Source organism: Haliaeetus albicilla, chromosome W, assembly GCF_947461875.1.
Source record: "Haliaeetus albicilla chromosome W, bHalAlb1.1, whole genome shotgun sequence".
In the NCBI taxonomy this organism is placed as follows: domain Eukaryota; kingdom Metazoa; phylum Chordata; class Aves; order Accipitriformes; family Accipitridae; genus Haliaeetus; species Haliaeetus albicilla.
In genome coordinates, this window is record NC_091515.1 from 18,784,965 (window position 1) to 18,810,987 (window position 26,023).

At 46.9% G+C, this 26,023-nt stretch overlaps 1 long non-coding RNA gene across 1 annotated transcript in view; it reads left to right on the plus strand.

Moving 5' to 3' along the window:
- LOC138683451 (uncharacterized) overlaps positions 1-26,023 on the plus strand; it is a 213,791-nt gene that overhangs the window by 128,467 nt on the left and 59,301 nt on the right. The window contains exon 2 of the long non-coding RNA XR_011322978.1: positions 17,956-18,058. This is a non-coding gene — a long non-coding RNA (uncharacterized lncRNA). The remainder of the gene's footprint in view (positions 1-17,955; positions 18,059-26,023) is intronic.

Consider the following 26,023-nt stretch of genomic DNA (forward strand, 5'->3'; position numbering starts at 1 on the left):
AAACCCAGTGAGCGATACTGCAACTGAACCAGCGGACCAACCTGCACCAGTATCATTTGCCCCCGTACAGAAAAAGAAATATACAAAAAAATGAGTTCGCTTAGCAAAGGATGAAGGTGAACCAGGGTCATCACAGGAACAGGAGGAGGAGGCAGAAACAGAGGTAATAACCTTGTCCCTATCCTTGAGTGAGCTGTGGGATATGCGAAAAGATTTTGGCCACCGTATAGGTGAGCATATTATCACCTGGCTGTTCCGATGCTGGGATAGTGGGGCTAGTAGCCTGGAATTAGAAGGTAGGGAAGCCAAGCAGCTGGGATCGCTTGCCAGGGAAGGTGGCATTGACAAGGCAATTGGAAAATGGACACAAGCCCTCAGCCTCTGGAGGCAACTCCTGTCAAGTGTGAAGGAAAGGTACCCCTTTAAGGAAGATGTTCTATGTCAATCAGGCAAGTGGACCACCATGGAGAAAGGTATCCAGTACCTGAGGGAATTAGCCATGCTAGAGACGATTCGTCATGACCCGGACAACCCACAATTACCCAAAGATCTAGACAAAGTCCATTGCACATGACCCATGTGGCGGAAGTTTGTACGGAGCGCACCATCGTCCTATGCCAACTCACTGGCAATAACGACCTGGACAGATGAAGAGGCACTGGCGGTGGATGAAATGGCTTACCAATTCTGGCAATATGAAGAAAATCTGTCTTCCTCCCTACCAGCCCATATTTCGGCTATGGAGATGCTGTCCGAGGATTTCCAGCAATTCAAAGAGGATATGTCCTACTCCCCACCTGTAAGGACCAATGTCTCAGCTATTAGGAGTGAGCACTCCTCTGCCCAAGAGAAACAGAATATAGAAGGTACACACCGCGAGGTGCCCTGTGGTTTTACCTATGTGATCATGGAGAGGACATGAGGAAACGGGATGGAAAACCCACCTCAGTCCTAAAGGCACAGGAACGTGAGCTGCGAGGAAAAACCACCACAAAAGGGGATTCTATGAGGAAAAATGCTGCTCCAGTTTCCAAACAGAGTAGAAGGGCTGATATTACTTCTGATCTTCTAGAAGGGACTCCTGAGCCAATTTTACGAGAAGTGAGTACTGGATACTCTGACCAGAATTAGAGGGGCCCTGCCTCCAGCCAGCCAGGTGGAGGAAAGGGATAACCGGGTCTATTGGACTGTGTGGATTCGATGGCCTGGCACATCAGACCCACAGGAGTATAAGGCTCTAGTAGACACTGGCGCACAGTGCACTCTAATGCCATCAAGTTATAAAGGGGCAGAACCCATTTGTATTTCTGGTGTGACAGGGGGATCTCCAGAGTTAACTGTATTGGAAGCTGAAGTAAGCCTAACTGGGAATGAATGGCAGAAACACCCCATTGTGACTGGTCCAGAGGCTCCGTGTATCCTTGGCATAGACTATCTCAGGAGAGGGTATTTCAAGGACCCAAAAGGGTACCGTTGGGCCTTTGGTATAGCTGCATTGGAGACGGAGGAGATTGAACAGCTGTCTACCCTGCCTAGTCTCTCTCAAGACCCTTCGGTTGTGGGGTTGCTGAAGGTTGAAGAACAACAGGTGCCAATTGCTACCACGACGATGCACTGGCGGCAATATTGCACCAACCGAGACTCCCTGATCCCCATCCATAAGCTGATTTGCCAATTGGAGAGCCAAGGAGTGATCAGCAAAACTCACTCACCCTTTAACAGTCCCATATGGCCATGTGACAGTACACTTCCCCCCCTGTCTCCCCCAGCAGGAAACGAAACTTCTCCAGGCAGGGAGGAGAAAAAAACCTAAACCCTGGAGGCCACAGGTTGAAATTTGAACTGGCCAATCAAGACGTGCCAGCCACACTGAGGTGACTTTCTTGGCCAATAGGGATTAAATGACCACAGATCAGATTTGACAAGGGTATAAACGGGGTCCTGCCAGAGGACACATTGGAATCAGTCCTCTTCGGAGCAGCGGGTCTGGGGTACTGCCTGAGGTAACTCCTCAAGGGAGAGAGCCCTCATCTTTTAGGTGAGTGATATGTGCATTTTGAGTCATCACTTTTAAATCTCAAGGATTCTTAAGCCGGCTGTGTAGCACTAATTCCCCTTACATCATTGAGCCTGTAGTTCACTATTGTTACCGGAGTTCTAACTTTTCTACTGAAGAATAAATCTGAGCTTTAACACCTGTTGGATTTGAGTGTGTGTGCATCCGTAACAGGCCAGTGCAAAAGTCTAATGGGGAGTGGAGACTAACAGTAGACTATCGTGGGCTGAATGAAGTTACGCCACCACTGAGTGCTGCTGTTCCAGATATGCTAGAAATTCAATACGAACTAGAGTCAAAGGCAGCCAAGTGGTATGCCACAATTGACATTGCTAATGCATTTTTCTCAATCCCTCTGGCAGCAGAGTGTCGTCCACAATTTGCATTTACTTGGAGGGGTGTCCAGTACACCTGGAATCAATTGCCCCAGGGGTGGAAACACAGCCCCACCATTTGCCATGGACTAATCCAGGCTGCACTGGAAAAAGGTGAAGCTCCGGAACACCTGCAATACATTGATGACATCATTGTATGGGGCAACACGGCAGAAGAAGTCTTTGAGAAAGGGAAGAAAATAATCCAAATCCTTCTGAAAGCCGGTTTTGCCATAAAAGAAAGTAAGGTCAAGGGACCTGCACAGAAGATCCAGTTTTTAGGAATAAAATGGCAAGATGGACGTCGTCAGATCCCCATGGACATGATCAACAAAATAGCAGCTATGTCTCCGCCAACTAATAAAAAGGAAACACAGGCCTTCTTAGGGTCATGAGGTTTTGGAGAATGCATATTCCAAATTACAGTCTGATTGTAAGCCCTCTCTATCAAGTGACCTAGAAGAAGAACTATTTTGAATGGGGCCCTAAGCAACGACAAGCCTTTGAACAAATTAAATGGGAGATTGTTCATGCAGTAGCCCTTGGGCCAGTCCGGGCAGAACAAGATGTTAAAAATGTGCTCTATACTGCAGCCGGAGACAACGGTCCTACCTGGAATCTCTGGCAGAAAGCACCTGGGGAGACCCGAGGCCGACCCCTGGGGTTTTGGAGTGGAGGATATCGAGGATCCGAGGCTCGCTATACTCCAACTGAAAAAGAGATATTGGCAGCATATGAAGGAGTTTGAGCTGCCTCAGAAATGGTTGGAACTGAAACACAGCTCCTCTTAGCACCCCGACTGCCAGTGCTGGGCTGGATGTTCAAAGGGAAAAATCTCCTCTACACATCACGCGATTGATGCCATGTGGAGTAAGTGGGCCGTACTGATCACACAACGGGCTCGCATAGGAAACCCCAGTCGCCCAGGAATTTTAGAAGTGATCACGGACTGGCCAGAAGGCAAAGATTTTGGAATGTTGCCAGAGGAGGAGGTGACACGGGCTGAAGAGGCCCCGCTGTATAATAAACTGTCAGAAAATGAGAGGCAATATGCCCTGTTCACTGATGGGTCCTGTCGCTTTGTGGGAAAGCATCGGAGGTGGAAAGCTGCTGTATGGAGTCCTACACGACAAGTTGCAGAAACTGCTGAAGGAGAAGGTGAATCGAGCCAGTTTGCAGAGGTGAAAGCCATCCAGCTAGCGTTGGACATTGCTGAAAGAGAAAAGTGGCCAGTGCTCTATCTCTATACTGACTCATGGATGGTGGCAAATGCCCTGTGGGGGTGGTTACAGCAATGGAAGCAGAGCAACTGGCAGCGCAGAGGTAAACCCATTTGGGCTGCTGCACTGTGGCAAGATATTGCATCCCAACTAGAGAATCTGGTTGTAAAAGTACGTCATGTAGATGCTCACGTACCCAAGGGTCAAGCCACTGAAGAACATCAGAATAACCAACAGGTGGATCAGGCTACCAAGATTGAAGTGGCTCAGGTGGACCTGGACTGGCAACATAGGGGTGATCTAGTTATGGCTCTGTGGGCCCATGATACTTCAGGCCATCAGGGAAGGGATGCAACATATAGATGGGCTCGAGATCGAGGGGTGGACTTGACCATGGACATTGTAGCGCGGGTTATCCATGAATGTGAAAGATGTGCTGCAATTAAGCAAGCCAAGCGGTTAAAGCCCCTGTGGTATGGAGGGCAATGGCTGAAATATAAATATGGGGAAGCCTGGCAGATTGACTATATCACACTCACATGAACCCGCCAAGGCAAGCACCATGTGCTTACAATGGTGGAAGCAACCACCGGATGGGTGGAAACATATCCTGTGCCCCATGCCACCGCCCAGAACACTATCCTGGGCCTTGAAAAGCAGGTCCTTTGGTGACATGGCACCCCAGAAAGAATTAAGTAAGTCAGACAATGGGACTCATTTCCTAAAGAACCTCATAGACACCTGGGCCAAAGAACATGGCATTGAGTGGGTATATCATATCCCCTATCATGCACCAGCCACTGGGATAATCGAATGATACAATGGACTGCTGAAAGCTACATTGAGAGCAATGGGGGTTGGAACTTTCAACCATTGGGATACACATTTAACAAAAGCCACCTGGTTAGTCAACACCAGAGGATCTGCCAATCGGAGTGGCCCTGCCCAATCAGAACTTTTACATACTGTAGAAGGGGATAAAGTCCCTGTAGTGCACATAAAAAATATGTTAGGGAAGACAGTCTGGGTTACTCCTGCCTCAGGCAAAGGCAAAGCCATTTGTGGGATTGCCTTTGCTCAAGGGCCTGGGTGCACTTGGTGGGTGATGCGAAAACATGGGGGAGTCCGATGTGTGCCTCAAGGGGATTTGATTTTTTGGGTGAGAATAGCCCATATTAAACTGTATGATATTAGTTGCTATATAACCCTGCTACTGTATGTTATCATTACTATAATTGTTATATGCTATATCCATAGTACTATAGTAAGAATCACTTAGATCAAGCAAGAATGAACTGTGATAAAACTGAGCAAAGCACAGTAGTGATGGAACCAGAACTGACTCCAGCATGCAACAATCCAACGGTGCACACCATCCTCCTGCTGTGCCCAATGTCACCCACTCACCACACCGCACTGAAGCCCAATTCTGCTCTGCCGACTGAGAGGACTTTGCACCATCCCTCCTGCCCAGAGTGGTATGACAGATGGAGCTCAAAGTCGGGACTGAATGAACTCAGCGAACATTTTATGAACATAATCCATAAACCAAAGGAATGGTATCTCTGTGTGTGTATACACATATATATATATCTGTCTCTCAAATGGACGGAAAAGGTGATGATGATTGACTAGGACGTAATGGAAAGTATGGGAACTGAGCATGAGGTCAATGGTATAGAATAAGGGGTGGATACTGTCCTGGTTTCACCTGGGATGGAGTTAACTGTCTTCCTAGTAGCTGGTACAGTGCTATGTTTTGAGTTCAGTATGAGAAGAATGTTGATAACACTGATGTTTTCAGTTGTTGCTAAGTAATGTTTAGTCTCAAGTCAAGGATTTTTCAGTTTCTCATGCCCAGCCAGCAAGAAGGCTGGAGGGGCAGAAGAAGTTGGCACAGGACACAGCCAGGGCAGCTGACCCAAAGTGGCCAACGGGGTATTCCATACCATGTGATGTCCCATCTAGTATATAAACTGGGGGGAGTGGGGGTGGGGAATCGCCCCCACAGAGGATGGGACCACACTTCTATCTTAAGCGGTCATGCTAGCAGGGAAAGAGAGGCAGCTCCCCAATGAACCCCCCCAAAGCTCACTGACTGATTCCAGAGAACCCCAGGAACATGAACTGTGCATGTCGAGACCACTGACTAACACACTATAAAAGAAGGGAGAACGAGTTCTCAGTGTGCGCCCTCCGGAACTGGATCTCTAGGCTGGCTGGACCAACCCTGGACCCAGGATGGGTGAAACCCTTTTCTTCCTTCCTTCCTTCTTTCTTTCTTTCTCTCTCCCTCTTTTTCTTCTTTCTTTTTCACAGTCCCTAAACCATTGACCAAGTCTGAGACTAGGAGTGGATCTAGCCGCCCCTAGGCTCCTCTCTGAGAAGGAGTCCAGAAAGCAAGGGGATCTGCTCTGAACCTCATGACTCAACGGGAGGGCTCTCCTTCTGACACAGTTTCATGTTCCTTTTTCCGCTTCTTTTTCTATACCTCCCTTCTCTTTTCAAACAGCGGCTTAATGACATGATGCAAGGTTCATATTGATAAGTTCACTTGTACTTGGGCAAGGTTAGCTAGGTTGAATAAATGTTGATTGTTGTTTGAACTCCCCTGGTGTCGTTTCACCTTAATTCTGACAAAGGAAATCCACGAACCTGAGTCGCTCCAATTTTGGGACGCGACATCTTAATTGGTGTCACGGACGGGTTTTCCCTTGTTGGAAGGGAGACGTTAACAGAATAGCAGACCTCCACTCAGAGAACGGGCAGGGAGGATCTGGGAAGGAGCTCTCAACAATAAGTCGGGAGGTTTCCAAGCAGTGGCAGACATGGTGACCCAGGAAACATCTGTGTCTGACTGTTACCCTGTTTTAGAGAAGCTAACTGCCTATAAAGCCCACCCTTCCCCACCAGGAATAGCCTGGACAGAAGACCATTGGCATGACGCAAAAGCCATTGTAGGAAGAATTGAGAAGCTAGCAAAAGATGGCAGGTTTTGCCCAGGAAAAGGGAAGGCTGTAGTGTGTGCAGTTTTAGGGGCTGCACTCATAGCAGCCTAGGAAGACAGACAGGAAACAATGAGAGCTAAGCAGGCAGATAAGGAGAAGATTCAGTCCCTGCAGGATTTAGTTAAAGTCCTGCAAGAGCAGTTAACCGCTGAGCGTAATACAACACAGCGGCTTCATGCCACCTTGTCTCATGCATTAGATTGGGAAAGAATTCTGCGAGCCGAGGCGGACGAACGATCTGACCCAGACTTAGACCTGCAAGGTCTAGAGGTAGTTCAGGTGAAACAGCAAAAATCTTTATACCCAAATCAAGAGTTAGAATGTACCAGAAAAGTTTTTTACCCTGAGGATGAGGGGATAGCAATGAGGTCATTAATTAAGACAGAAACCATAGACAATGGCCAAAATGGCGGAGCACCACACGTGACCATTAAGACGATACCATATTCTGCCACTGAATTATCTAAAATTCAGGACAAGTATATCCGATTAGCAAAGGAGACCGAAACAGAATATGTGTGGAGGGTGTCATTAACTGGTGGCAACTGGATTTTATTGTCAGAAGATGAAGCCCAAGGTTATTGGGGGCCTGGAGTGTTCCTAACTACCAATGATCCTAGGGAAACATGGTCTCTGACGCAGCGGGCAGCTTACTGGGCAGGGGGAATAGACCAAATGGAACGAGGAGAAGCAACATGGATAGACACCCCTTCTATAAATCAGTTAACCGAGAGCTTACAGAAAACTGCTTGTCTCCAATTAATGCATGATAGGCGATTAGTGCCACAACAGCCCTCTCCGATGTTGTTAAATGCCAATCCCGATAGAATGACTCCTCTAATCCGAGGTTTACCAGATTCTTTGAAATTATATGCTGTCCAGCTGCAGGATACACTACACGATGCAATAGCACCTAGAGGAGGCAGGCAGAATGCAGGAGGGGCCCTGACCTGGGGAGAAGTGGCACAGGAATTGATTAACTATGGCCGGAGAATGGGTCTCACAAGGGAAGAAAGCAGGGCTAAGCCTGCTATCTGCCAAATAGAAGGACCTGGCCGACCTCCCCCATCTAAGACTGTAAACACCAAAAAGCCATATGGGGGTCAGCGGAACTTGTTGTGGGCAGAAGGGATAGAAAAGGGAATTCCCCGGGATGTGATGAATGGCATGCCCACCTCTGTCCTAGAAAAGTTGGTCCTAGGGTGGAAAGACAAGAACAAGGAGCCTCCCCATACTGAGTTAGATGCTTGGGGCGATAAGGGGTCGAATCTGCAGTTGCTGGCAACTCCCACTCCCCAAACACCTACTGCCCCAGAGGAAGGTATGACTATCTGCAGGATGGGAAACTAGACACACCATCCCCAGTAAGTGAGCTGGGGGACAGCCAGTGGGTTTATTTAAGGAGGCTCACTGAAAATAAGACAGGAGACCTGTTGATTACTTTTCCCCTTGGTCCATTTAAGACCCCAGTAACTTTTTTAGTTGATACGGGTGCTCAGATGTCAGCACTCCGGGCGGATGTTGCTAACCACAATGGAATAATTGCAGATAAGAAGCAGATATGAGTCACAGATGTTTTCGGAAGCTCCCAACCATAGCAACAGCTAAGGTTAAATGCTGGCTGCCAGGGGATTTGTCCCCTGTTGAGGTTACTATGATACTAGGTCCTCTACCCACCAATATTCTAGGACTCGACCTCTTAAAGGGCCAGTCGTGGGTAGACTCTAAGGAAAGAGAATGGAAATTTGGGTGTCCCGCAATCTCTATGAGGCTTTTGCAGTCTGCACCAACTCTTCCCCCTTCAAAAATAGTTAATGTCAAACCTTATGCTTTGCCTTTGGAAGCAAGAGAAGGGATCACTTCAGTGATAACTGATTTACGGGAACAGGGGATAGTTATTCCTATGCACTCACCCTTTAATTCCCCAGTATGGCCGGTCCACAAGCCAAATGGGAAGTGGCGATTGACAATTGACTATCCACACTTGAATGCCAATACTGGCCCATTAACAGCTGCAGTTCCCAATATAGCAGAATTAATTGCAACCATACAAGAGCAGGGTCACCAGATTTTAGCAACCATTGATGTGAAAGACATGTTCTTTATGGTTCCCTTGCAAGAAGCAGATAGGGACCACTTTGCCTTTACCTGGGAAGGCATACAATATACATTTACACGGCTTCCCCAAGGCTATTGCCACTCACCAACCATTGCTCACTATGCATTGGCCCAGAAACTAAATCAGTTCACTCCTAAAGATGGAGTAAAAGTATATCAATATATTGATGATGTGCTAATTGGAGGACCAGACACCACTGTGGTAGGGCAAACCCACGGAAAAATCATCAGCCACTTAGAGAATTTAGGGCTCCAAATTCCTGCCGAAAAGGTGCAACTCCCATCACCTGAAGTAAAATTTTTAGGTATCTGGTGGAAAGGAGGGACTGTGTGTATAACTCCTGAAACCTTGTCCACCCTTGAACAAGTAAAAATGCCTGAAAATAAGAAAGAATTGCAGCATGCCCTAGGCTTGCTAGTGTTTTGGAGAAAACACATCCCCGACTTTTCTATCATAGCTCGCCCTTTATATGATTTAACCCATAAAAGAACTGCTTGGGACTGGACACCTGTCCATGAAGAGGCTCTGAAATCATTAATTTTTGAAGCAGGGATTTACCAGGCCCTAGGGCTGATACATCCAACAGACCTGCTCCACATAGAATGGGGTTTTGCAATTCATGGGTTATCTATACATATGTGGCAGCGTGGACCTGAAGGTCCTACTCGTCCTATAGGGTTTTTCTCGCATAGCTTTAAGGACACTGAAAAACAGTATTCAGTTTGGGAGAAAGGACTCTTTGTGGTTAACTTAGCCTTACAGGAAGCTGAGAGAATTATACGGCAGCAGCCCATCATCTTGCAAGGGCCCTTTAAGATCCTGAAACCAATATTGGCTGGAACTCCTCCCCCCGCAGGAGTAGCTCAACGAGAAACAGTAAGGAAGTGGTATGCCCAGTTAGACCACTACTGTCACACTAGACAGATAGAGGAGGGAACACCCAAAATGCTCCAAATACAGGATCCCCCTTCTGATCACCCAGATACAGAACCCCCTCCATCGTACATCGAAGTGGCTCTTGATTTCAAACCCCATTTAAAAAACATGTCGTTCACTGATGCTTCCGCAAAAAGGGACGGAAAGACGTGGAAGTATCGAGCAGTAGCATTACATATTGATTCAGGGGAGCATATGATAACTGAGGGAGAGGGCAGCACCCAAGTAGGGGAGTTAGTTGCTGTGTGGAGCGTAGTTGTTAAGGAAGCTGAGACAACAGAACCAGTACACATTTATACTGACTCCTATGCAGTGTTTAAAGGATGTACTGAATGGTTACCATTTTGGGAACAAAACCAGTGGAAAGTAAACCAAGTGCCAGTGTGGCAAAGAGACAAATGGGAAGAAATACTGAATATCGCCAAGCAGAGATCTTTCTTGGTAGGCTGGGTTGCTGCACACCAGGCAGGAGATAACCCGGCTCACCTCCTAAATAACCGGGTAGATTCCTTAACACGCCTAGCCAATCTTGCCATCGATAGTGAAGCAGAAAAATGGGAACACCTTTTGGAGTGGCTGCACGTGAAGCATGGCCATTCAGGGAGTAAAGACCTGTACAGAGAGGCTATTAGCAGAGGATGGGCCGTTACACAAGAATTATGTAACACTGTTATTTCTGCATGTGGTCAATGTCGAGTTCGTTTGGAAAAATATAACCCTTTAAAAGAGCAACCCCTACATTTAAGGACAAACAAAGGTTTATGGCAAACGTGGCAAATTGACTGTATTGGCCCCTTTCGGGTATCAGAGGGAAAAACGATATGTGTTAGTGGGAGTTGAGGTAGTATCAGGACTAACACAAGCTGAAGCTGTATCCAGAGCAACAGGAGAAAATACAGTGAAAAGTCTTAAAGTATGGTTTAGCTGCTTACCCAAGCCTCAATCAATTCAATCTGATAATGGGAGCCATTTCACTGCTGGAGTGGTGCAAGAATGGGCTAAGGGTGAGGAAATCCAGTGGGCTTTTCACACCCCTTACTACCCTCAAGCTAATGGTATTGTGGAGAGAAGGAACAGACTTCTAAAACGAGCTCTGAGGCCCCATGACCCAGGGTGGGCCTCACAAGTACCAGAAGCAGTATACCGAATCAATAGCCGGTGGGGGGCAAATGGCTGCCCCCGACTCCTAGCATTCTGTCCCACACCTCCTTCTATTGTTCCAGGGACAAAAGGTGGCAAAGACCCCACACACTTGCTCCACTATGCTGGACAACCAGTATTAGTAGAACTGCCCACTGTGGGGCAAGTGCCCCTAACCCTAAAGACCCCCCTTAACCTTTATGCTTGGGTGGCCACAGATGCTCACGGGAAAGAGCATCGTATCAATACCCGATGGATTGTCCCATCCTTCTAAGTGGACCTTCATGTCCTGAATTAAAGTTGTTCCGATGTTAAATGGCTGATGGGAATATGTTTTTTCTGTATCCCACTAGCTGGATTCTAACAAGCATATCAGTTAAGATGCACAATATAACTCCAACCCTCTGCTATAGTGCTAAGACCATAGCTGCTTGGTTGCTTGCTTATGTCTTTGTTACTTTTGTATTTCTGACTAGTGATGCTGTGCTGACTTCTCAGGATTCCTGAGTTGGGGGGAGGACATAGGGAGCTTGGCAGCAGACCGCATTGGAGTTCTTGCAGCGGCACCTATGCCACGTAAGAGCAAGAGGACGCTTTTTTTACCTCGTTAGGATGTGGTTCCTTCACCACAAAGTTCAGGCAATGTTCCTTTGCTGCCACACAAGAGCAAGAGGTCGCTATAAACTTATTAGCCTTTTTAGGCACAATGAGCACATTCTGCTGATCTACGGATGCTTTAATCAGAGCAATTCCAGTCAAGAGAGCTTGAAGTTTAAGGCTAGTTTGTATGCATCTGTTGAGGATTTCTTGGCTGGGCGAGGGCATGTGAGCAATCCAGCCTTTAGCTGGGAATGAAGCATAAGTTTACAAAGTGCTGAAGCGGACAAGGATGCTGTGTCCTTGTACGCTGGGAAAAGGAAGATAAGAAGAGCCTGACAAACAACTCCTGGATGCCGAAGAATGAGATAAGTAACCGCTGGACACCTCGTGAAGAAGCTTGAACAGCCAATAGAGGATAAGATAGCGCCGCGTGAAACAGGGTATTGTACCAATTAGAGTATTGTATAAGGCGCGTGCATAAGCGCATAAGGTATATAACTGTGCTGAAAGTTGTAGTAAAGGGGGCTTCACTTGATCACATTGGTCTGTGTGTGATGTCCCCTGTGGATCCTCTGCAACATTTGGCGCCCAAACAGGGACCCTCACATCAGCACTTTATCGTCTCTATGAGAATTTCTGGTGCAGCTGAACCGACGAGGGAGCAGAGAAGCCGGCCGAAACTGTTCCTGCTGCCCCGGCAGGATGTCATGAGATTCAGCTAAGCTGGGAAGAATGACATGAGCTTCAGCTGAGCCGGGAAGACGAGGAGGCGTGCGCAAGTGAATAGAAGCTTGAATCTCACCCTGATCAGGTGAGCAGCCGGAGAAGGAGATGGGGTTGGACAAAGAGCAGGAAGCAGTCCTAAAACTCCTTCAATATTTTCTCACTGAGAGAGGACTGAAATGCGATAATTCTGTGATAAAGGGGTTGCTTTTATGGGATTGGAAGAGAGAACTTATTCCGAGTATAAATGTCGCATTTGAAGAAGCGACCTGGGATGATATAAGCAAGGCGCTGTGGGACGCTATTAGAAGCGGGGGGGATAAGGCAAAGGAGGCAAACAAATACGCAGCACACTGGAAGGTAATTCGAGACATGCTGCAGGCAATGAGGGCGGAACGGCAGGCAGCCGCCGCTGTCTGCGCGGCGGGGACCCCTTCTGCTGCCTCCACGGCTGCCGCGTCAGCCTATCCCGCTGCAGTTAGGGGAGCCATTCTCTACACAGCTATCTCTACCCCCCCGAGCATCCATTTCTGATAATGCTGAGACGCCTGCACAAACACAGCCTTTGCCTATACCCAGCCAGGTCGCTGGCGCCGAAGATATGCCCCTGCCTGTTACTCCGCGAGAACCGGAGGAATTAGGGGGGGCCGATTGTCGCCCGGCGGGTCCGGAGCCGACAGACTCGGAGGTGGTGAACCAGTTACAAAAACTGACAGTACGGTCAGAAGAACCAGAAGTGAGGGGGAGATATTCATCCTCCCGAAAGGGTGAGCCGAGAAGGCAAGAGAACGAAGATTTTGGCCGTATGCCGGCACCGCTTTCTCGCCCGCCCTCCCCCCCCTCCGTCCGCCCGCCCTCCCCTCCGTCCGCCCGCCGCCGCGTGTGTCAGCCGGCCATGGAGCAGCCGCCGCCAGCGCCCCCGCCGCCGCCGGCCCCCGGGCAGCACCGGCCGCGCCCCCGCCCTTTAATTCATCCCGCCTCTCGAAGCCGAAGACGGTGGAACCATCCGCGCCCGCGATAGACGCGGAGCCGCCTGTAATAGCCGCTGCAGACGAGAGGGAGAGGCATTGGAGGGGAGTAATAAAAAATGCCCTTGTGGAAGGGACTATGCTCCAAGCATTCTCAGTCGTTATACAAAATAATGGACAAAAAATATGGGAGGCGTTTGACTGGAAAGTCCTTGAGAAATTAAGGACTGCTGTGAGTCAGTATGGAATCCGCTTACTGATAAAGCCAGTAAGAAACCCTCGGTCAAGTGTTTTAATTGTGGTAAACTTGGACACATTAAAAACCAATGTAGAGTTTCTGCTAACAAAAAGACGGTGCAACAGTTGTAAGAAAGATAACCATACCACCAAGAATGCAGGAAGAAGGAAAACTTAACACCGAGCACCAAGGCCCCTCATGCGACGACACAAATGCAAGGGGTTTGGGCTGCCGGCCCTCAGGAAGCCTCGCAACTACCAGATCCGCCACTGCAGGAAGCTCCGGAGTGGACATGGAAACCACAATACACATTCAACATAAAGGGACCATTGGGGTTTGGGCTTAGTGCATTTTTAATGGGGCGATCTTCAACAGCTCTAAAAGGAATCCTGGTAGTCCCAGGGCTTATTGATGCAGATTATTGTGGGACTGTGAAAATTATGATTCATGTTTTAATCCCTCCTGTTTCTATTCCTAAAGGTACCAGAATAGCACAATTAGTTCCATTCAGGTCGTGTGTTCCGAACCCAGGTGAAGTACAACGTGGAGATGGTGGATTCGGCTCCACAGGGGAACCGCAGGTATATTTTGCCATGGACATAACAAAAGGTAAACCAGAAAAGGTAGTGCAATTGGAAGGGCCTGACGGAGCTATCGTCAAGAAACCGATGACAATCAATACAGGAGCTGATGTTACGATTATTTCACGATATATTTGGTCTCCATCATGGCCATTGATCAATCTAAATTTTGGCATTGCAGGGATAGGGGGCACACAAGCCACCTTAGTAAGTCAGCTGCCGATTACATTTGTGTTCCCCGACGGTGAGCATGTTACGACACGTCCGTATGTCATGACTACTCCACAGGAATTGTTTGGCCTCATAGGCCGTGATTTATTGAGCCAAATGAAGGCAATGTTAGTGACCCATCCTTTTTAGGAGCAGTCACTGAGGGGCAGCCAATCCTGAAAATTAGCTGGAAAAGAGATGAGCCTGTTTGGATTGATCAGTAGCCGCTAAATTCTGAAAGGCTGCTAAAAATACAAGAGTTAGTTGAGGACCAATTGAGAGCGGGACATGTTGTTCCTTCTACTAGTCCATGGAATACACCAATATTTACCATTCCCAAGAAAAGTGGGAAATGGAGACTATTACATGATCTCAGAGCTGTGAATGCAGTGATGCACAGTATGGGAGCCCTGCAGCTGGGTTTGCCGTCTCCAGTTATGCTTCCAGAAGAATGGGATTTGTTAATTATAGATCTAAAGGATTGTTTTTTCACCATTCCCTTGCACCCAGATGACGCTGAACGGTTTGCCTTTTCGGTACCATCGATTAACAAGGCAGAGCCCTATAAGAGATACCATTGGGTCATGTTACCGCAAGGAATGCGCAATTCCCCCACGATGTGTCAGGTGTATGTGGCCTGGGCATTAGAGCCTGTAAGAAAGCAGTTTCCTCAGTTAATCATTTATCATTATATGGATGACATTTTGATAACGGGAAGGAACTTGCCACAGGATGAAATTTTAACTCAATTACAGGACATCTTAAGCCATCGCGGATTAATAATCGCTCCTGAAAAGGTGCAAAAGGCAGCACCTTGGAAGTATTTGGGGTGGCACATAGATGCTAGCAATGTTAAACCTCAGAAGGTTCAAATAACATCAGAAATTTCAACGGTGCATGATGTCCAGAAGCTTGTGGGAGATATCCAGTGGCTGTGGAGTCTTTGCGGTATCACTAATGACGATATGGCCCGTTTGGTAGAACTCCTGGGTATGAGCGCATGCGCAGACGAGAAACGGGAAATGACAGGAGAACAGCAAAGAGCCTTCGAATATATATCAAAGAAAATTGCATTTAGATTTGCATCCAGATGTAATGAGGATTTACCGATAATATTGATGATCATTAATACAGGGGACTCTCAGAGACAACACCCTTATGCGGTAATTTGTCAGTGGGACACAAAGCGCTCAGATCCCTTGAGAATTCTGGAATGGGTCTTCTTGGCCATGCGACCGGACAAATCTATTGTAACCCGATTGGAATTATTTGCACAACTGATCATTAGGGGAAGAACGAGGATTGTAGAGATTGCAGGGACGGAACCAGAAATGTTACTGATACCTCTGGTAAAATGGTATTTGGAATGAGGAATTCGGCATTCTGTAGCGCTACAAGTGGCATTAGCAGGGTTTGGAGGTACGATAAGTAATCAATATCCAAAGCATAAGTTGTGGTCACTATTGGAACAGCAAACCTTTGAGCAAAAACCATGGAGGTCGGAAACACCTGTACACGGGGTAACAGTGTTTACTGACGCTGGGAAAAAGACAGGTATGGCCATCTGTACGTGGAAAGATGCTAACGATCGGTGGTGTGAGCATGTTGAAAAGGGAGAGCCTGGGGATTCCTTACAGATGTTAGAATTAAAAGCGGTGATTTGAGCACTGCAGCATTGGGCTAAGGAGCCGCTGAATATCATATCCGATTCTCTTTATGTAGTTGGGGTGGTACAAAGGATGGAAAGAGCAATGGTAAAGGAGGTCACAAGCAAAAGATTGGGCATGTTGTTTTTGTCATTACTACGCTGCTTGAACTCTCAGAGTGTAGAGTATTTTATAACACATATAAGAAGTCATCAAAAATTACTAGGTTTGTCAGAGGGAAATGAAAGAGCTGACCAATTGGTTGCAGCGGCATGGGAGCCTCCTCCAGGGAATCGTTTTCAACAAGCACGGCAATCACATGCGTTCTTGCACCAACCCGCTAGGATGTTAGCAAAGCAATTTGACTTACCACTCACTGATGCCCAAGGCATCGTTAAAGCATGCCCCGATTGTCAAAAGGAGGGGCTGGGCCTGGGCTGCGGGGTTAACCCACGAGGTCTCTTGCCATTGCAGTTGTGGCAGATGGATGTCACCCATGTCATGTGGTTTGGTGCAAAGCGTTATGTGCATGTGTGTATTGATACCTATCCTGCTGCTATGTGGGCCACGGCACAAACTGGAGAAAAGGCCTTACATGTTGAACGACATCTTCATGCTTCTTTTGCAGTGCTGGGTGTGCCTAAAGAAATTAAGACGGACAACGGCCCGGCTTATGGTTCTACACGATTTGCTTGATTTTGTAATTTGTGGGGAATTCACCATGGTACAGGTATTCCACATCTTCCCACAGGACAGGCTATTGTTGAACGGGCCAACCAGACCCTAAAGAGCATGCTGCAAAGACAAAAGGGGGGAACCCAGGGCTTACTCCCAGAGGAACGATTGGCCAAAGCCTTATTTGTGCTAAATTATCTTAGATTGACAGGTGATCACAAAGACCCACCAATGGTAGTGCATCATGCTCTTTTACAGGCGGAAAGGACACAACAAAGTACAGGAATCATGGTAATGTATAAGGACCCAGAGTCCGGGCAATGGTGCGGACCCACAGAATTAAAGCTTACTGGGAGAGGGTATATGTGTCTGCTTACAGATCGAGGCATTTGTTGGATCCCAGCCAAGTGGGTCAAGCCATGGCTTCGCACTGATGCTGGGTCCGGAATCGTCCCAACGGCAACTGGGACGGCACCGGCGGGTGCTGGAGCCACTGATCCGACAGATTCCGACTAATAGAGTATTACACTTTAGAGGACTAGCGGACATTGAGTCCTTCAGAGAGGTTTTTGGTTAAGGCATTATAAGGAAGTATATGATTTATCACCTATAGAAGACTTAGGACAGCGTGCCTTATTGTATATAGAACTTGCATTAGGTAAGAAGTGTGTTAAGCATAATTTGATTAAACGTAGTGTAATTACGGGAAGACAGTGTGGGGTAAATGTAAAAGTTAGCTAAAGCCAAAATTAGAGGTAAGGTCATGGTCTTAGTTAAGAATCTAGAAACAGGGCAATGGGAAGGTTCATTTCCATTAATAACCTGGGAGCGAGATTATGATTGTGTTTCCACAGATACAGGCCCACAACGGACTCCAGCTCGATTTGTACGACCATCATCATCTGGAACATCCTAGATGGTGCGGCAATATGAATACCACCTCAGCCAAAAACTAATGTATAGGTCACCTTGGCTAACATAACAGGTCAAGATTCTCTGTGCATTGCAACCGCATCACAAAGCCCATGAGCCAATAGACAGAATGGCTATGACTCGTGCAGCGTGCCTGGCCAGCAAGCGCATGCGTCATAGATTGCAACTGAGGCGGATTTTGGCACCCGCTGGCCACGTGTGCTGAAACCCGTTCCTCTGCAAATGTATAAATACCGGGATTTTCCGAAGAGCATCGGGCTGGTGTACGGTAAGGCCATCATTACCTCTGTGGGGACGCCCACGGAAAGCTGGCACCTACCGATTGCTGGGCTGAGCTTGCGGAGCAAGACGGCACAAGAATGTATGGATGGTTCATCTTCCTCATAGTCCTCATGGTTCGGGTCATTAGGGATAACGGGTTGGCTTAAAGAGTTATGGGCATTATTGTAGTTATTGTGATTTTAGCTATTGTAATAATTTTACCTTGTTTAGCTTGTTGAGAAAAAAATGGCATCCCAAGTTATTAAGCAAGCCTGGATTGCTCAAAAACAAAAAGGGGGAATTGTTGAGGATTTCTTGGCTGAGCGAGGGCATGTGAGCAATCCAGCCTTTAGCTGGGAACGAAGCATAAGTTTACAAAGTGCTGGAGCGGACAAGGACGCTGTGTCCTTGTACGCTGGGAAAAGGAAGATAAGAAGAGCCTGACAAACAACACCTGGATGCTGAAGAATGAGATAAGTAACCGCTGGACACCTCGTGAAGAAGCTTGCACAGCCAATAGAGGATAAGATAGCGCCGCGTGAAACGGGGTATTGTACCAATTAGAGTATTGTATAAGGCGCGTGCATAAGCGCATAAGGTATATAACTGTGCTGAAAGTTGTAGTAAAGGGGGCTTCACTGGATCACATTGGTCTGTGTGTGATGTCCCCTGTGGATCCTCCACGACATGCATCTATAATAAGTAACACATCCTGCACATGGCCTGTATGAGGTTGTTTTACAGAAGCTGCATGAGCGCCTTGGAGGGTGCACCTCAGCCTCTCAAATGGATCCCAACCACTAGCAGCACTGCTTGACATCTCCTCCAATCCCATCCCTCTAATCATTGTTTATCTTTGTATATATTTTGCAGGTTATCAGAAGCACACGGCAGGACTTATGTTTTTGATTGATGAGTCGGCCATTATCTGTATTGTTTGTTTGATTTTGGTTGTGATATTCTTATGGTATAACAGGGAAAGATGGTTTGGAACTCCTTCCTCCTTGCCTTTCTTACCTTTGGTGCATCTGGACAAAGAGAAAGGACCTCCAATTTAGCTTGGGAAGTGATACAAGGATTCATACATGTCTGGAATAAAACAGATCAGGGGATCTGTATTCAGATTCCTACTTCTGCCAAGCAGGGGATTAGATTCGGTTTCATACCCATGAGGCTCAATATTGGAAAATATAATATGAGCAATGGCATTAAAGGGTTAGTAAATGCTCCATTTGAGTACCAATATCGAAGTGATTATACCTCCTCTGGCAGATGGTGGCGAGATGAAGCAGCCTTCTATGAGATCCCTCAGGACACGGGGTGGCCTGACTTAATAAACAAAACTTGTAAGTGATGGAGATTGGAGGTCAGTCGCGAAATTGGTATTAGTCATAGCCCACCGTGTCCTACAGGATTCAAGGAAGCCTATTCCAGACGATTCCCACCTTCTCCATCCTGGTGGAGAATAACAGGCTGCCCTTCCTATCACAATATATCTTCTAATCTAGTGCCCTTTTGGCCTGCTTCCCCAGAAATTACCCCTTTTGTATTACAATATAATGCAAGATGGGATTCGGCTTGGTGTTATCACATACCTGACATGAAGGGACAATACCTTTTAATGAATGGCGTGATTTAACCCCAGCCAGCAACTAAGCACCATGCAGCCGCTCACTCATTCCCCCCCCACCCAGTGGGATGGGGGAGAAAATCGGGAAAAGAAGCAAAACCCGTGGGTTGAGATAAGAACGGTTTAATAGAACAGAAAAGAAGAAACTAATAATGATAATGATAACACTAATAAAATGACAACAGCAATAATGGAAGGATTGGAATGTACAAATGATGCACAGCGCAATTGCTCACCACCTGCCGACTGACACCCAGTTAGTCCCTGAGCGGCGATTCCCCGCCCCCACTCCTGAGTTCCTAAACTAGATGGGCTTGAGAAGCTGAAAAATCCTTGACTTTAGTCTAAACACTACTTAGCAACAACTGAAAACATCAGCGTTATCAACGTTCTTCGCATACTGAACTCAAAACATAGCTGTCGTGGTTTAACCCCAGCCAGCAACTAAGCACCACGCAGCCGCTCACTCATTCCCCCCCATCCAGTGGGATGGGGGAGAAAATCGGGAAAAGAAGTAAAACCCGTGGGTTGAGATAAGAACGGTTTAATAGAACAGAAAAGAAGAAACTAATAATGATAATGATAACACTAATAAAATGACAACAGTAGTAATAAAAGGATTGAAATGTACAAATGATGCGCAGGGCAATTGCTCACCACCCGCCGACCGACACCCAGCCAGTCCCCGAGCGGCGAATCCCTGCCCCCCACTTCCCAGTTCCTAAACTAGATGGGACGTCACATGGTATGGAATACCCTGTTGGCCACTTTGGGTCAGGTGCCCTGGCTGGGCATGAGAAGCTGAAAAATCCTTGACTATAGTCTAAACACTACTGAGCAACAACTGAAAACATCAGTGTTATCAACATTCTTCACATACTGAACTCAAAACATAGCACTGTACCAGCTACTAGGAAGACAGTTAACTCTATCCCAGCTGAAAACAGGACAAGTACCAACCACTTCTGAGGCAGCTCAAACTCCTTCATATGCTGCCAATATCTCTTTTTCAATTGGAGTATAGCGAGCCTCAGATCCTCTGTATTCCCGACTCCAAAACCCCAGGGGTCGGCCTCGGGTCTCCCCAGGTGCTTTCTGCCAGAGGCTCCAGGTAAGACCGTTGTCTCCGGCTGCAGTATATAGCACATTTTTAACATCTTGTTCTGCCCGGACTGGCCCAAGGGCTACTGCATGAACAATCTCCCATATGATTTGTTCAAAGGCTTGTTGTTGTTCAGGGCCCCATTCAAAATAGTTCTTCTTCTAGGTCACTTCATGGAGAGGGCTTACAATCAGACTGTAATTTGGAATATGCATTCTCCAAAACCCCACGACACCTAAGAAGGCCTGTGTGTCCTTTTTATTAGTCGGTGGAGACATAGCTGCTATTTTGTTGATCATGTCCATGGGGATCTGACGACATCCAGCTTGCCATTTTATTCCTAAAAACTGGATCTTCTGTGCAGGTCCCTTGACCTTACTTTCTTTTATGGCAAAACCGGCTTTCAGAAGGATTTGGATTATTTTCTTCTTTTTCTCAAAAACTTCTTCTGCCATGTTGCCCCATACAATGATGTCATCAATGTATTGCAGGTGTTCCGGAGCTTCACCTTTTTCCAGTGCAGTCTGGATTAGTCCATGGCAAATGGTGGGGCTGTGTTTCCACCCCTGGGGCAATCGATTCCAGGTGTACTGGACACCCCTCCAAGTAAAGGCAAATTGTGGACGACACTCTGCTGCCAGAAGATTGAGAAAAATGCATTAGCAATGTCAATTGTGGCATACCACTGGGTTGCCTTTGACTCTAGTTCGTATTGAAGTTCTAGCATATCTGGAACAGCAGCACTCAGTGGTGGCGTAACTTCATTCAGCCCACAATAGTCTACTGTTAGTCTCCACTCCCCATTAGACTTTCACACTGGCCATATGGGACTATTAAAGGGTGAGCGAGTTTTGCTGATCACTCCTTGGCTCTCCAGTTGGCGAATCAACTTCTGGATGGGAATCAGAGAGTCTCGGTTGGTGCGATATTGCCGCCAGTGCATCGTCATGGTAGCAATTGGCACTTGTTGTTCTTCAACCTTCAGCAACCCCACAACCGAAGGGTCTTGAGAGAGACCAGGTAGGGTAGACAGCTGTTCAGTGCCCTCCGTCTCCAAGGCAGCTATACCAAAAGCCCATCAATACCCCTTTGGGTCCTTAAAATACCCTCTCATGAGATAGTCTATGCCAAGGATACATGGAGCCTCTGGACCAGTCACAATGGGGTGTTTCTGCCATTCATTCCCAGTTAGGCTTACTTCAGCCTCCAATACAATTAGCTGTTGGGATCCCCCTGTCACACCAGAAATACAAATGGGTTCTGCCCCTTTATAACTTGATGGCATTCGAGTGCACTGTGCGCCAGTGTCTACTAGAGCTTTATACTCCTGTGGGTCTGACATGCCAGGCCATCGAATCCACACAGTCCAATAGACCCGGTTATCCCTTTCCTCCACCTGGCTGGCTGGAGGCAGGGCCCCTCTAATTCTGGTCAGAGTATCCAGTACTCACTTCTCGTAAAATTGGCTCAGGAGTCCCTTCTAGAAGATCAGAAGTAATATCAGCCCTTCTACTCTGTTTGGAAACTGGAGCAGCATTTTTCCTCATAGAATCCCCTTTTGTGGTGGTTTTTCCTCGCAGCTCACGTTCCTGTGCCTTTAGGACTGAGGTGGGTTTTCCATCCCGTTTCCTCATGTCCTCTCCATGATCACATAGGTGAAACCACAGGGCACCTCGCGGTGTGTACCTTCTATATTCTGTTTCTCTTGGGCAGAGGAGTGCTCACTCCTAATAGCTGAGACATTGGTCCTTACAGGTGGGGAGTAGGACATATCCTCTTTGAATTGCTGGAAATCCTCGGACAGCATCTCCATAGCCGAAATATGGGCTGGTAGGGAGGAAGACAGATTTTCTTCATATTGCCAGAATTGGTAAGCCATTTCATCCACCGCCAGTGCCTCTTCATCTGTCCAGGTCGTTATTGCCAGTGAGTTGGCATAGGACGATGGTGCGCTCCGTACAAACTTCCGCCACATGGGTCATGTGCAATGGACTTTGTCTAGATCTTTGGGTAATTGTGGGTTGTCCGGGTCATGACGAATCGTCTCTAGCATGGCTAATTCCCTCAGGTACTGGATACCTTTCTCCATGGTGGTCCACTTGCCTGATTGACATAGAACATCTTCCTTAAAGGGGTACCTTTCCTTCACACTTGACAGGAGTTGCCTCCAGAGGCTGAGGGCTTGTGTCCATTTTCCAATTGCCTTGTCAATGCCACCTTCCCTGGCAAGCGATCCCAGCTGCTTGGCTTCCCTACCTTCTAATTCCAGGCTACTAGCCCCACTATCCCAGCATCGGAACAGCCAGGTGATAATATGCTCACCTATACGGTGGCCAAAATCTTTTCGCATATCCCACAGCTCACTCAAGGATAGGGACAAGGTTATTACCTCTGTTTCTGCCTCCTCCTCCTGTTCCTGTGATGACCCTGGTTCACCTTCATCCTTTGCTAAGCGAACTCATTTTTTTGTACATTTCTTTTTCTGTACGGGGGCAAATGATACTGGTGCAGGTTGGTCCGCTGGTTCAGTTGCAGTATCGCTCACTGGGTTTCGGATAACCGCAGCGTCTGTCGCCAAGGTTTGGGTAGCTGCTGTGCTCGTCGCTGGGGCTGGAGGGGCCGCAGTGCCTGTTGCTGAGGTTTGTGTGACCGCAGTGCTCATCGTTTTGTTGTTAGGTCCAGAGAACTTCTCTTCCTCTTGAGGCTACTGAGTGGTGTTGAACAGGGCTCGATAGGCATGGGCCAGGCCCAGCACGTTGCAGTGATTTGTATCTCTCTGGAGCTGCCAGGGTGACAGCATACCTTTTCCAAATATTTTACTAGTTCTTCTGGATTCTACACTTGTTCAGGGGTGAATTTCCAAAACATTGGAGGTGCCCACTGTCCTAGGTACTTGCCCATACTACCCCACACACCCTGCCACTCATAATTATCCAGCCTTGGGGCAGATCTCTGGGTGATCTTCTTAAATAGTTGTTTAACCTTAAACGAGAGCTGAACCACATTCAGAAGCATGCTAATTCCTAGCAATAGGACTATGCTGGTTTCAACATCACAAGGGTATTCAAATTTTTCAAAATTCTCAAACTCCATTGTAACTAGACTGGAAGAGAAGGGGAAGGGGAGGAAAGGTGTCTCGCCCATAGATTGGCTCACCAAGGAGGAAAGGTAAAGGGTGTAATGATTAATAGTTTCCCACAGATGGCTCCCAAAGTATAGAGGTGATGACAATGCTGAGTGCAAATACCGGATTAGTCCCACAACAGATAACTTTATCATAACACAAGCCAGTATTACACAGTACATCAAAGAGAAAACCTTAATCCACCTCCCACAGATGATAAGCAGCAGCACAGGGACTATATACAGCAAGCAAGGTGATACATAACAGAACTTTAAAAACCAGAGCAACAACTCTAAGAACACATAAATCAATCTAATGACCAGCGACTATTAGACCAATATAATGAATGCTTGTAACAAATCTGTTTTAACAAGCTCTGGTCAGGTTTGTTGTTATCTCAACCCTTCGTGCCCCACATTGGGCGCCAAAATGGACTGTCGTGGTTTAACCCCAGCCAGCAACTAAGCACCACGCAGCCGCTCACTCAATTCCCCCCCACCCAGTGGGATGGGGGAAAAAATCGGGAAAAGAAGCAAAACCCGTGGGTTGAGATAAGAACGGTATAATAGAACGGAAAAGAAGAAACTAATAATGATAATAATAAAAGTGTTGGAATATACAAGTGATGTAAAATGCATTTGCTCACCACCTGCCTAGCGATGCCCAGTTAGTTCCCGAGCAGTGATTTCTCCCAGCCCCACTCCCCCCAGTTTATATACTAGACGTGACGTCACATGGTATGGAATACCCCGCTGGCCGCTTTGGGTCAGCTGCCCTGGCTGTGTCCTGTGCCAACTTCTTGTGCCTCTCCAGCCTTCTTGCTGGCTGGGCATGAGAAGCTGAAAAGTCCTTGACTTGAGACTAAACATTACTTAGCAACAACTGAAAACATCAGTGTTATCAACATTCTTCTCATACGGAACTCAAAAACAATGCACTGTACCAGCTACTAGGAAGACAGTTAACTCCATCCCAGGTGAAACCAGGACTTACTGTCATAATCATCACAATAACATAATAGCATCTAAATCCAGCTTTACCCTCTGCAAAGAGACTGAAAGGGCAGCAAGAGAAAAGTGTGTCCCCTAATTTCTCTCTTACTAATGCATCTTCGATCCCAGAGTAGGGCGTAAAGGTTCCCTTCTCAAGAAATGGGGGAGTTTCTTTCCTTCAGTTTTTATCTCACTATGTTTAGTCATAGGGAATGCTATCAAATAAAAGAGCTTATGTCAGCATTTTGTGTGATCATTTATTTTGGTTACTAACTATGAAAACTTCTCAAATCAACCAGAATCTGAACTGTAGTTTGGGAAAAGAATAGACTTCAGTTGTAACCCATTGCTGAAGTATACTCAATGTAATCACTTTGACAAGAAGGTGTTTTTTTTCTTTTCATGGAAATAAGAGTATTAATGAAATGGCATAATGTACCAGAAAATAGCCAATTCATTCAGCAGTGGCCCTGTGAAAGATGAAAAGAGTAGTATTCTTGTCAACCTTTTCTTTTTACATGAAAATGGCCTGTTTTACATGTTCGTCCCTGTACTGCGTCAGGCTGGGAAGGAGTTAATTTTCTTCATAGCAGCCCATGTGGTGCTGTGCTTTGCATTTGTGGCTAAAACAGTGTTGATAACAGACCAATGTTTTGGCTATTGCTGAACAGTGCTTGCATAGCATCAATGCCTTCTCTCTTTCCCACCCCCCTCCCTACCCCAAAGTAAGTAGGCTGGAGGCAGGCAAGAGTTTGGGAGGGGGTATAGCTGGGACAGCTGACCCCAACTGACCAAAGGGATATTCTATACCATATGACATCGTGCTCAGCAATAACAGCTCAGGGAAAAGAGGAGAATGGGGGGACATTTGTCGTTATGGTGTTTGTCTTCCCAAGCAACCATTATGCATGCTGAGGCCCTGCTTTCCAGGAAGTAGCTGGACATCTGCCTGCCAACGGGAAGTGGTGAATGAATTCCTTATTTTTCTTTGCCTTCATGCACAGCTTTTACTTTTGCTTTTCTTGTCTTTCTTTTGCTTTTCTTGTCTTTCTTTTGCTTTTCTTATCTCTTGCTTTTCTTATCTCTGTCTTTATCTCCATCCACAAGTCTTCTCACCTTCCTTCGATTTTCCCCCCTTCCCATGGGAGAGGGGAGTGAGCAGGAGGCTGGGTGGGTGTTTGGCTGTTGGCCAGGGTCAAACCACCACATTCCCCTATACTCCCAAGCCATTACTTTTAAAATCTCAAGCCTAAATCAATGTCCCAATTTGCATCATTGCTCTGTACCCCAACAAATTAAATTGGTCTATATATGAACATCTTGCTACTTTTCTAAATTTGATCATTTATTTATGAACCTAACTATCTACAGAAATGTCTAACAAGGCTTTTGATTTGGTTTAGATTTGTGGTGGTATGTTGTGGTTTAACCCCAGCCAGCAACTAAGCACCACACAGCCACACTGGCCATATGGGACTATTAAAGGG